The 9,365-nt window shown below is 31.6% G+C and overlaps 1 long non-coding RNA gene across 1 annotated transcript; it reads left to right on the plus strand.

Moving 5' to 3' along the window:
• The first annotated feature begins 2,586 nt into the window (after positions 1-2,586).
• On the plus strand, positions 2,587-5,458 carry LOC143055946 (uncharacterized). Its single transcript, XR_012972175.1, has 3 exons — positions 2,587-2,666; positions 4,556-4,588; positions 5,092-5,458. It is a non-coding gene; the product is annotated as an uncharacterized LOC143055946 (long non-coding RNA).
• The last annotated feature ends 3,907 nt before the right edge of the window (positions 5,459-9,365 follow it).

The following is a 9,365-nucleotide window of genomic DNA, read 5'->3' on the forward strand; positions in this document are numbered from 1 at the left end:
GAAATGGTTATTTAGAAAATGTACTGTATTTGGCTTTGTTCAGACAATTGAAATGAGAGAATGACTTATTGTATCAGATGCCTGTTCGAATTTCAAAGACGGGTAGAATTGTTACTTGCATGATCAGACAGTGAACCTGAATTAGACGTAGTGTAGTTGGTCATGTAATGTAAAGTAAAAGACGAACAGAAATAGAACAAAATAAACTACGTTGAAAAATGTCATTTTTTCGTAATTTAAAACATAAACTTTGAACCTGGAATAAGTTGTTAACGACCAATCAAATTGCCAAATCTGATTTCATTTGAAAGGAAGATTAATCCGTATAGGCGTTCTTTCATTTGATTGAAGTTTATTTTATAACAAAGCGTGTACATATAAGGTTAGTTGTGGAGTACGATTTTGTATTGGTCAAACATACAAAGGATATTTGTTAGTCTTACACATCGAGCAGAGGATGAATACATTTAGAACTATTCTTTCAGTCGTCGTATTATGTGCATTATGTAGCTGTAAGTTGCTTTTGCTTTTTACTTTTAGTCTAATTTTTAATTCTGACAAAATGCGTTTTGTCTTTAAAATCGTTGAAATACTTTGCAAAAATACAAATGGATTAAAGATGAGAAGTTGCAAAAGGGGTCAAGCCATTACCATGACGGCTAAAGCCATTACCATGACATATAGGAGACAAATACAAAAACACTTATACAAAAAAACAAACTACTTAATATTTTAAGTTAACACATTACGTAGAACTTAAAGATTGAACAACACGTCCCTTTTCTCATAACTATTTACACCACTGGGTCGATGCCACTGCTGGTGGACGTTTTGTCCCCGAGGGTATCACCAGCCCAGTAGTCAGCATTTCGGTGTTGACATGAATATCAATAATGTGGTCATTTTTATAAATTTCCTGTTTACAAAACTTTGAATTTTTCGAAAAACTAAGGATTTTCTTATCCCAGGCATAGATTACCTTAGCCGTATTTGGCACAACGGTTTGGAATTTTGGATCCCCAATGCTCTTCAACTTTATTATTGTTTGGCTTTATAAATATTTTGATATGAGCGTCACTGGTGAGTCTAATGTAGACGAAATGCGCGTCTGGTGTAGTAAATTATAATCCTTGTACATTTTTAAACTATTCTCATGACTCAATTGCTTTTGATTTATAATTTCAATAATATTTGTTCAAAACAGGTTTTCCTGGCATAAGTTTGCGTAAAATGAAATGATCAGAATTCACGATTTGCATCACTTACCTCAGAGATTCAAAAACCCAAATTCCTTGCCGTTTAAAACAAACACACTGAGATAAATTGAATTTATTTCCTGATGTTCAAGGAAATTTATGATTTTGTTCAGCATTCTTTCACTATACTAATAATAAACAGTTGATAATATCTTCATCGAAAGAACACTCACTTGGATTAAATCAATTTACAATCAAAGAGAGGTGAAATATACTACTAAGAGGAAAATTCAAATTCATGGGTCGAAAATAAACTGACAACGCAATTGCAAAACCAGAAAAAAACTTAAATGGCAAACTACAGTATATAAAACACAACATAGAAAACTAAAGATAGATCAAATAGATACAATATTAATCCTACGCCGAAAAAAACCATATTCAAGCTACCAATACATACATATATATTTAACAAAAATAAAACAGCTATGTTATAAACATTGAGGTTACAGTTACAAATATAACACATTGAGGTTACAGTTACAAATATAACACATTGAGGTTACAGTACTAGTTACAAATATAACACATTGTGAAAATTATGACTAGTAAGAATACTAGTATGCAGATACATGTTTTTAATTTTTATTTAAATTTCGCCGGGTAATGAATTGCACACTGGTGGACAACTGAAGTAAAAACTTGATTTGTATAATTTTGTATTTGATTTAGGAACAAAACAATTATCTGATTATGCAAGTCGAGGTTTGTATGATTGTTTACTAATTCGCCGTTTCAGAATCTAATGCATCCTGGGTAATATTTTCAAAAGCGTACACCAAAGCGTTTTGATTGGTTTAAAACGTTATAAACAATGGAAATTCAACCAATGATGTAACGTTATTTTCACTTTGGGGTACGAACAATGAAATTACCCATGATGCTTTAGATTCTGAAACGGCCAAATTTAGGCACCACTAGATTTATAGTATTCTCTAAGTCATGGTTCTAATAATTAGATAGTTCAATATTCAAAAGATTGTATTCGAATATCATGTTCGTTTAAAATACTTGTAGCTGCCGCCCTTTGTTTACAATTTTAGTCGACTGTCAATTTAATGATTGTCCCGTAATAAAGAAGATTAATCCAAATGTAGGAAAATATAAGTATTGGAAAATACAATTCTTGCAATAGGATTCAAGTATGTCTAGATTCTTTTCAGTAACGCTAATTAAGAACCATTTCACAGTGACTTTCTTTGATATGTTTATCATGAATTGAAGTTTAATATGTCATGTCACATGACATACAGTTTCTGCTTTGAACCTTTACACATTGCCTTTGTTCTTGCCATATGTATCATATTCCTAATCTTATTCATGTATTTGTTTTTTTAGTAGCCTTCAAACCTCCTTCAAAAGATGTAAAAGGTGACAATGATAGTCTTGAAACATCACTTGACCCAAACGGTACGTATTAAAGCATTGTTTTAGATACGTTAAAATTAAATGCATTTTTGAACTTTGGGTTCTATTTCATTTGGTCTTTGGTGGAGTGTAGTATCATTTATACTTATACCACATCTTTTTTTATATGAACTGTAGAATGTAGCTGTGCAGATGCAGATTAATGTGTCCCTAGGGTTTTTTGATTGTGAGAGAGCTGTACTTCACATTCCTTTATATTGATAGAATATACTTTTTTACTGTATTTTCTATTTCATTTGGTCTCAGGTTGAGAGTTGTATCATTGACAATCATACCGAATTTTTTTTTATATACAACATGATTATTAAAATGATAAATGAATCGACACGCTTATGAAAATGCCACGCTTTTAAACTTAGTTTTGAACGTTTTACTAAGAATCACCAATAGTTTACTGATGATCAAATATCATTGATCCATTAAGAAGTCAAGGGTAAAAACAAATACTGAAGGAAACATATAAACTAAAACACAAAGAGCGAGATCGAGTGCGTGAACAGGTTATTTTTTTAAGGGTCTCTTGCTATTAGCCGCCATGCAAATTTCACTCTTTCAAAATGTCACAATCTGAAATAAAACGGTCCTTTAAAATGATGATCTATTAAAGAACAAAAAGTACACAAAATAACGAACAATAAGAACCACTGGAGAAATGAACGAGTCACTCTATAATGCCAAGTCAAAGTAATAGAAACAACAATGATAACATAAAATTGTAACAAAGGATGTTGGTACATGTAGTAAAACTTCATGAAAAAAGAAAAAGGCTTGAAATTTGTTCATCATGTGATATAGAAGTTATTAACTTCTATCGGTTATTATTTATGTTAGCGCTGGCAATCTATGCGGTATCTGTATAGTATTTTGCGTACTGTTGTTGGTTTTTTTGCAGTTTTTCTCTTTCGATTGTGTTGTTTATTTTTTAATTCGTATTTAAGTTTTTTTTCCGCTTTGAAACTTCTTCCACCCACTTTTATAGTTCTTGCAACTGGTCCTCCTTATTCATGAATCGATATTTCACTGCACCGAATAAATATACAAATCAGTCCAAAGTGAACGATACTTTCATTAAGAATATCAAACATATGCACGAAAAGTTTTGAAAATTGCAAAGAATTACAATCATAATCGTGATTTACTCTTTCAAAGGTTATCAATAAGTTATTAACATTAATTCCAAAATTCGGAAAATATTTTCACCTTTTAAAAATGTAAAATGAATTATACTTTATAAAATTGCCATTTTAATAATCAATTTGAGGACTTTTTTCAAATTTGAAGCAATCTCCGATAAATTGAAGTTGATGAGCCAATTAAACTTTTATGAAAGTATTTTTCGTGTTTTAGTCATTACAGTAATTGAATTGAACTTTTGATAACAACTTTTACATGGACACGATTGTAGTGGATGTTTTGTTAGGTCAAAAAACCAATTTATACTGTATACCAACCAAGAGAGCGAATGGAAAACAAGTATCATATACCTGACTTGGTATAGATATTTCTCGAGGAAAATGACGAGTAAAACCTGGTTTTATGACTGGGATGGCAGTTGTTTATAGCTCCGTTATATTGAAAAAAATCATCTACTAATGAGAAAAATTCAGTGTTCCGTCACCACTTCTGTTACTTTTCCAGGAACTTATCATGTATAAATAGTAAAATCACAAAAAAAACTGAACTCTGAGGAAAATTCAAAACGGAAAGTCCCTAATCAAATGTCAAAATCAAATGACAAAACAGATCAAACGAAGGGACATTTTTCTTTTATTGTTTCCCTTTGCTTTACATATTAATTTGTTTGATATCTTTTTGTGTATTTAGCCGTATATCCAAGAATCAATGATACATATGCTGCTTTTATGTTACAGAAATCCTACGACATTCAAGATCAAGAGCTGTAGGTATGTTTTTACAAAGTAGTTAGCTCATTCCTGTTATGGACAACATTTTTTTTAAACAACTACTAAAATAGATTTATCATTATAGTTATCAAAAGTAACAGGATTATAATTTAGTACGCCAGACGCGCGTTTCGTCTACAGAAGACTCATCAGTGACGCTCATATCAAAATATTTATAAAGCCAAACAAGTACAAAGTTGAAGTGCATTAAGGATCCAAAATTCCAAAAAGTTGTGCCAAATACGGCTAAGGTAATCTATGCCTTGGATAAGAAAATCCTTAGTTTTACGAAAAATTCAAAGTTTTTAAACAGGAAATTTATAAAAATAACCACATTATTGATATTCATGTCAACACCGAAGTGTTAACTACTAAACGAGCTTGTTTGATTATATATCTATTTAATTTAAACTAACTTTATGACTATCAATTGGTCTTGAACATACCTTTCCGTCATTTATCTTTTTGAAACTAAATTAAAATAACAATGTTATATTTTGTAGAGATAAAGGCAATTGACATGTCTAGAGCCATGTATATGAAAACATTACAATTTACCCGGGAAGCTTTAGATCGATATACCAGCGTGAAGGACATGGCGGATCACATTAAAGATAAACTTGATGACACTTATGACGGGCGATATCACTGCATTGTTGGAACATCATTTAGCTTTTCTATAACCTATGATCTGAAACACTATATCCATTTCAAAATGAATGGATATACCTTCTTGATTTTCAGACATTGATATGTGCCACAAAGAAGTAAGGCTGTAACACTATAGGAAAAACTGCATATTTATTTATTTATGATTAATTTCAAATTATCATTTGTAATGATAAATATGCAAATAAATCTTGGTGTTAATGTAATTTTGTTAATGCATGTACGTATACTCTTTTCATTATTCCTTCCTTCTGTGGAATTGTGCTGAGATTTCGATTTTCTGATAGACCTTTAGGCCCATGCAATTCTTCTTTTGTGGGGCCGACTCATAAAAGTGTTGTGCACACTTTGTTTTTCAAGAACATATAGGAATAATATGAAACTCTATACTAAAATTTATTTCCATAATTTCATATTTAGATATTAAATAAAAATGTGTTTTGATTAAAATCCGAAACACAGCATATGTTTAAAAGGAATTTAGAATCAATTAATTTAAATTAATTCCTTCCACAAAAAACAAATGATTGGCTTTTTAGCATTTCTTTTTGTATATTTTGCGTTTAAATCACTCGACAAACTGAAAGCACTGTTTCATGTATATTCTTAGAATTGATTGATCTGTCTATTTCTATTTCATATGTTGTCAAACACAAATACGTACTTTTGATTGATTACCACATCTTTAATAAAAGAATTATTCTTCGATATCAGGGTTATAATTACGAATTTGCAATATCTACGATTTGAGTAAAAAAATGTAAACTATGATTTAAACAAAGCAGAATATTGTAATTATTTTATTAGATATTAGCTGTTAGTTTGGTTCATTTTTGTCAAATAATGTAATGGGTTGCAAATCATTAATCAAAACTCTGTTATTTCCGTATTCGTTCATGGAAAACTATTGAACGAAAAACAAATGTAATAAATAGCAACAAAAGACAACCACTGAATAACATGCTCCTGACTTGGGACAGACACCTATATAATTTTGCGCTGTTAAACTAGATTGATAGCACCATCCCTCCCCTAACCGTGGACAGTGGTGTGACAGTACAAGATAAGAACAAACTATAAAAATCAATTAAATGCTCACCTCATCAGATAGATTCAAAGCAAAAATACATCTTACAAAAACAAAACACATACCGGACATTACAGGATGCTTATACATCCTCGCAGCAACAGAAAAGACATGAAGTACAAATCTGAGATTATTAGCAGTTATTGAAAACTAGTGTAAAGCCAATAAGAACTTATACAAAAATCAAGTATCTAAGACTAACATTTAAATCATGACACATCCAACACTTAATGATTTTAGTGTAAAGAAATCGTTTACAGCCAGAGAAAAAACATGACCTTGTGCAATGCAAAGATACAGATATTGACAGATTGTGGAGCAATGAATGACAATATGTATATAAAAAAAATATTTAGTGTGCTTTTAAATGACTGCTAACAAAATCAATTTCTACACCACTCAACGCAATATTCAAAAATCTTATAACAATGTTGAATAGGTAACCTTTGAAAATATGTTTATTTGATTACAAATAAAGATTTATTTCGTAGTTAAGCCATAGTTCCATTACTTAACTTCTATTCTATTTACTAGTATACGTACTTAACGTATTGTTGTGTGTTTGCTTTTTCTACATTGGCTAGAGGTATAGGGGGAGGGTTGAGATCTCAAAAAATGTATTTATCCCAGCCGCATTTTTGCGCTTGTCCCAAGTCAAGAGCCTCTGGCCTTTGTTAGTCTTGTCTGATTTTTAATTTTAGTTTCTTTAATATATTTTGGAGTTTAGTATGACGTCCATTATCACTGAACTAGTATACATTTTTATTAAGGGGCCAGATGGAGTACGCCTCCGGGTGCTGGATTGTCTCGCTGCATCGGAGACCCAATGGTGGCCTTCGGCTGTTAATTGCTCTTTTGTCGGGTTGTTGTCTCTTTGACACATGCCCCATTTCAAACCAAACCAGGTTCAATCCACCATTTTCTACACGAAAAAATGACTCTACCAAGTAACGAATATGACAGTTGTTATCCATTCGTTTGATATGTTTCAGCTTTTGATTTTGCCATTTTATTAGAGACTTTCCGTTTTGAATATTCCTCGGAGTTCAGTATTTTTATGATTTAACTTTTTTCCATTCTCAATTGTATTGATACAATCAAACACTTAGTAATGAATTGTTCAATAACGCCCCTGAAAATGGTGTCAAATTTTCGTTGGAAATATAAATTGGATTCCTATACTGGTGAATTTGAATCTGTTAAAAATTCAGATTTTTCTACCCTATAAATCACTTTTCCTCATAATCTTATTAAGACACAATTCACACACCTAATTAAATGAGCATTTAAAAAGTTACAATGAGAATACATAAGGTATAACCTTTTTAGGTCATTATTTAGTTACAACAAGCAAAAGAACTATTTGTCAGTTGGACCTGCTCTGATACTATAACTGCTCTTGATTTTTTACTAGATAACAGTTTTGTTCGCTAGGAGATTCCGTATATCGTCAAGTTATCGTTATTTTCAATGGGACTAACTGTGCACCACTTATTGACCTGTTTCTGTATTGTTATGACTTAAATCAGCATAGACCCATCGAAACAACATTTGATACAAGATTTTAATAATACTTTTCGATTTTTGGATGATATATTGGCTCTCAATATTTACGACTTCAGTATGTATACAAAAGAGATTTATCCGGCTGCATGCACTGACTTTAAATAAAGCTAATACTAACAATGAAAATTGCCCTTTCCGGGATCTGGATATCTATATCTTCAACGGGAAGCTATATACTAAACATTTTTATAATATATATTATTTTCCATTTCCTATTACTACTATTAATTATCAATTTTTAAATGGTGACGTTCCCATGACACATGTTTATTTAGGGGCCAGCTGAAGCCCACCTCCGGTGCAAGATTTTCTCGCTGTGTTGAATACCCTTTGGTGGCCTTCGGCTGTTTTCTGCTCAATGGTCGGGTTGTTGTCTCTTTGACACATTCAACATTTCCATTCTCAATTTCATAATTTTGTATTATTTAAGGGATCATATCTAAATTACCAGGCTTGGTTAACATCATCTCCGTAAAAATTAGGATGTGTTATCCCGTTTGAAAAAAGTTTTCTAACCAAACGTCTTACCCAAATAGTTGAATCTATGGATGAATTTAGTGAAGGATGTAAATAATTTGTTGTAACGCATTCCCTGGCTGAATAATTAACCAGTTATACATAGGTCAAGTTCATTTAAATATAAAACACACACGGAGATAGCGAACGAGGTCATCACCTTAAAAAAAGTAAATTGACATTAGAGAACGAGAACGAAAAGTCGTTCTTTTTATCGTTAATTTTATTGTAGTTTCCCGTGTAAAACTGTAGTATCTTAATATAGTAACGCACAGTTATTATCGTCTATATTTGATTAAATACATGTAAGTTCCAAACAAACAGACAGACAGACAGACAAACAACAGTATATAATAAAACACGACATTAAAAAAATTGGGGTGACCTCAGATGGTCCTGAAGGGTGAGCAGATCCCGCTCCACATGTGGCACCTATCGTTTTGCTCATGTAAACTCGGTGATAAGTCTAATTTGGTAAGTCATATTCGTGGACAAGACGAGATTGGTTTTTAGATAATTGAACCATATCCGTTGTCATCTGTGAAAGAGATATTTCATAACAGTCAATTAATATATGATGGCGTCAGTAAAATTCACCTCTTGGAAATCTTGTGGAAGAAATTTCGTCTCTGTACGTTTCGCTACGAGTATTTCGATAAGGCAGATGAAATATGTTGGGTGCGTAAAAACTTGTTTAACTCTACCCAATGTTTATATTCGAAATCTGAAGTAATATCTAACTATGTTTGTTTTTTACGGTGTTGAATAAAGATTTACGATAACAGCTATATATATTTTTTTTCACCTGTTCTATTATCGCAGCGATATCAATATCTAGACTTATGTATTGTCTATTGTTGAGGACCTTATGATATACTGTACCTGTCTATTGGCGTTTGTGTTTAGACTGATTGGTTACGTATACTTCACAACTCTTAC

This window comes from Mytilus galloprovincialis, chromosome 13, assembly GCF_965363235.1.
Source record: "Mytilus galloprovincialis chromosome 13, xbMytGall1.hap1.1, whole genome shotgun sequence".
NCBI lineage: Eukaryota > Metazoa > Mollusca > Bivalvia > Mytilida > Mytilidae > Mytilus > Mytilus galloprovincialis.